General features: G+C 32.9%; 1 protein-coding gene across 1 annotated transcript in view; it reads right to left on the minus strand.

The window, feature by feature from the left end:
- The window catches only part of LOC144957467 (glycoprotein 3-alpha-L-fucosyltransferase A-like), a 40826-nt gene extending 38578 nt beyond the window's left edge, over nt 1-2248 (minus strand). Inside the window, exon 1 of the mRNA XM_078888752.1 lies at nt 2135-2248. The gene's annotated coding sequence lies outside the window, so the exon portion shown is untranslated. The remainder of the gene's footprint in view (nt 1-2134) is intronic.
- Between the last annotated feature and the right edge of the window lie 2590 nt (nt 2249-4838).

Genomic DNA, 4838 nt, shown 5'->3' on the forward strand with positions numbered 1-4838 from the left:
TACGAGTCACCAAGAGAGCATAATTATTTGCTCGTATACCATCAATGCTTATCGTCAGGGTTTAAAGAGGCGAGTTCCACTCTTTGAGTCTCCTCATTAATATGCAAACGACAGTCGATTAATGGCGGAGTAAAATCAAAGAATTGTGTGAATCGCGGTCAGTCCAATTTAATTGTACACATTTATTAAATAATCAGTGTGGGAGGATCTTAGATAGATAGATATTAGATAGATTGATAGATCCAACAAAACAAGTCCCTCTCTCTTTTGTCTATTTGTCGATGTATGTTTGATTTCTATTGCTACCATTGTTATTAATATAAACAAAATATATATATTTTTTAATTGAGCTTTATATAGGGCAATATGCACTAAATGTGCTCAAAGCGCTTTATAAGGGGTCCCTGGTCAACAGCAACATTTAACATGTAGGACATTAAACAAAAAAAAAATTATAAACCCGATCAATGGAGTCAAGTCTAAAATGTACAAGTAAAAGTGTTATTTAATATTTTTAATTTAGTTTATCATCATAAACCTGACCTTTTTTTCCATTTTCCGTCAACAAATCAAGGTCAATCAAGCTCAATAAAAGTCATTATAATAGAGATTAAATCGCACAGCGTCCCTGAAATTGGCGGCGCTCGACCTCTCACTAGCCAGTTTTGATGACGTTGTCCCTCCTGTTATCATATCTGGTCCTGTGTATTATGTGGCAAGGACTGAATCCCTTTAACTATTAAAGAGCTACGCTCGTGAAGACGATAGAAATAGAGAGAGAGAGAGAGAGAGAGAGAGAGAGAGAGAGAGAGAGAGATCCTTGGAGAGATAGATGATCGATATATACATAGATGGTTGGATAGATGGATAGATAGATAGATAGATAGATAGATATATAGATAGATATATATAGATAGTAGATAGATAGATAGATAGATAGATAGATAGATAGATATAGATAGATAGATAGATGATTCGATAGCTAGCTAGATGGTGGTTAGATGACAGATAGATAGAGAGATGATTGGATGGATATATATATATATATATATTATATATATATATATATATATATATATATATATATATATATATAGACATGCAGCGTGTTCAGCGTACGGTCTTGTTTCGGACCGAAGTACAATTGATCACCTCCCTCATCTCGCTCTAGCTCGATTTGCGGGTGCACTGCGGAGATAGATAGATAGATAGATAGATAGATAGATGATTCGATAGCTAGCTAGATGGTTGGTTAGATTGACAGATAGATAGAGAGATGATTGGATGGATATATATATATATATATATATATATATATATATATATATATATATATATATATAGACATGCAGCGTGTTTCAGCGGTACGGTCTTTGTTTCGGACCCGAAAGGTACCAAGTTTGATCACCCTCCCTCATCTCGCTCTAGCTCGATTTGCGGGGCTGCACTGCGGCTGACGCCTGGGTTATTCCAGTCTTCCCTTGGAATAGAACCTAGAGACATATTTCCCCTATGGGACGAATAAAGGGATTTTTTGTATTATTTATTAGATAGATAGATGGATAGATAAATATAGATAGATTGATAGATACATATACATACATATAGATAGATAGATAGATAGATAGATAGATAGATAGATAGATAGATAGACAGATAGATAGATAGATAGATAGATAGATAGATAGATAGATAGATAGATAGATAGATAGATAGATAGATATATAGATAAATAGATATTATTTAAAATATTTACCACAATGTTTGGGGCAGTCTACATCAATGTTTCAGGCTTAATTTTAAGCCTAATGAAAATTAAGCCTGAAACATTGATGTAGACTGCCCCAAACATTGTGGTAAATATTTTAAATAATAATTCGCTCCATTACTACATGTCGAGCACTTTTCGTACCATATTTGTATCAAACATGATTCAATAGATAAATAGATAGATAGATAGATAGATAGATAGATAGATAGATAGATAGATAGATAGATAGATAGATAGATAGGACAGGTATGTAAATAGATGAATGAGTGGATGGATGGATGGGACGGTAAGCAAGGTATATTTTTTGCATTATAAAATATTGCGAATGGAAAAGTGATTGATGTGATTATTATCAACGCTCACCTGAGAGTAAAAAAGACGCATGTGTTGTCATCGTAATTACACACAACAACAAGAATTAACACAATAAAACTTTCTACACGGAGACAACCATGGCCTTAAATTATAAAAAGCAATGGAATCATCATACATTTTCACAGCAAATAAACTTAACGCCTCTCCTTCACATAATGGGTTTGGATTTATGCGCTACACGTTCATGGTTTGGAATATTATGAGTTCACTGTCACACGTGTGGTGAGAAGACAGTCAAGTGTGTCAAATGTGAACAGTGAGCAAACGTTAGATGTGAGATGAACCCCTTAGAATTGCGTCTGTCTGTCCACGAAAAGTGGAAATAGAGAAACAATAGAAAAGATTCTACTACTACTACTACTACTACTACTACTACTACTACTAATACTACTACTACTACTCCTACTACTACCACTACTACTACTACTACTACTCACTACTACTACTACTACTACTACTATACTACACTACTACTACTACTACTACTACTACTACTACTACTACTACTACTACTACTACTACTACTACTACTACTACTACTACTACTACTACTACTACTACTACTACTACTACTACTACTACTATACACTACTACTATACTACTACTACTACTACTATACTACTACTACATAGCTTAAATACGTATATAGTATAGTAGATAGTAATAGTTTGTAACAGTAGTAGTAGTAGTAGTAGTAGTAGTAGTAGTAGTAGTAGTAGTAGTTGGTAGTAGTAGTAGTAGAGTAGTAGTAGTAGTATGTAGTAGTAGTAGTAGTAGTAGTAGTAGTAGTAGTAGTAGTAGTAGTAGTAGTAGTAGTAGTAGTAGTAGTAGTGTACCGCTATTGGCAATGTTTTGTTTAGCTCAGTTACAAAGATGTGTCTATTTTTATTTCGATTTGTATCTGTTACTGTTGGATTTACATGACAGTTGGTCAATTATTTAATGTTGCTATGTTTTATTTTATGTCAAAATGACTCAAGAAGATGATGGCAATAACAACACGCAATTAGAGAAATTTTGATAATTTTAGAATGTCCCATATTTATTGTTATATTATTACATTATTGATTATTTTTTCTCCCGTCGATAGGGATGAATTGGTAGGTTAATGTTGACTCTTTGAGATTCATGCGGGTTTTAGGCATGACAAAGAGCACATTTTATATCTGTTTGTATTCTTGGTAATGAATGTTTGGTTAACGCAGCCAAGTAATTGACAACAGAGCTAATTTTATTTGTGTAATGAGATATCGCGTTATAATTAGATTACATAAGACATTTTGATTTTATCACCGGGAATTCAGTTGAATTGATTTATGCGGAATATGAGTCCAACATTGTAATGTTTGGTTTTGTTTTGATGTGAAATGCGTTTCATTGTAATTTTCTTTAAAGAGCAATATTTTCATTATAACGGAATAACGGACTTTTCATTTAAAGTCGGATAATGAAAAGGAGACTACAATGACGAAGTATTCATTTTTATGAAAGACAGATGTCTTTTAAAATGTTTTTACGGAAGAATAACAAAATATTGAAAATGCATTATCATGTCTTGTGAGCGGATAATAATTGTGACACAAGCGGTTAACTTGTGAAGAATCAGCGAATTATAAGTAATCCATATGGTAAAATGTTGTAAATGCATATTGGGTAAATAAGCGCAATGATGTAAGTGTACACGGTTATAATTACGAGACGCGGGAATGATACGTTCGGGAATATTTTATTTTGAGTTTGATAAAAGCGCATGGTTTAACATTATGAAGAGACGCAGAAGGCGGTGAATTATTATCAATTCGTGGCCCGTGGTTAAAGCTTTCAATGTTATCAATACTTTATTATTAGGAGTCGCGAGATTACGTCGCAATGAGTTTAATGAATAGTAGATCTCATTATAAGCCCAGCCAAAGGCTCGAGACATTGAATTTTTATTGAGCACATTGTATATTGTTTCTGCGAATATTTTTATTATCATATTTTTCTCCTATCGATTTACTTACAGCTGTTGGAATTGTAATCAATATTTACTATAATATTTTTTCAATAAAGTGGATAAAGGCTTGCACATAGCGTGGATTGACTTTAACATTTACATCATAAAATGTGTAAGCGAGTCAATGAAAATTTTATGTTCAATCGATTAGAATTAAATCTTAAGTGTGTAATCAGTCACCAATAAGTTGAAATGGTAGGAAGTGCTACAGTAACACAAATAATAATGATGGCAATGTTACAGATAGTGTGTAATCAGTCAACAATAAGTTGAAATGGTAGGAAGTGCTACAGTAACACAAATAATAATGATGGCAATGTTACAGATAGTGTGTAATCAGTCAACAATAAGTTGAAATGGTAGGAAGTGCTACAGTAACACAAATAATAATGATGGCAATGTTACAGATAGTGTGTAATCAGTCAACAATAAGTTGAAATGATAGGAAGTGCTACAGTAACACCAATAATAATGATGGCAATGTTACAGGATGAATAAGTCTCAAGATGGATTACAGAGAAACGTGTTACCTCTGATGGATAAAGCAAAAATTGACTTCAATTTAGTTGTAAACACACCCTGGTGACTTATCTTATCTTATCTTACTAAAAGCTTAATATGAATTATCCTTTAAATGCCTTATACAATAGTTTATAATTACATAATCTCGTCTAGCTTGCATTGTATCAGTCACA

Source organism: Berghia stephanieae, chromosome 12, assembly GCF_034508935.2.
Source record: "Berghia stephanieae isolate SIO BIC M18660-M18661 chromosome 12, UCSD_Bste_1.3, whole genome shotgun sequence".
NCBI classification, from domain to species: domain Eukaryota; kingdom Metazoa; phylum Mollusca; class Gastropoda; order Nudibranchia; family Aeolidiidae; genus Berghia; species Berghia stephanieae.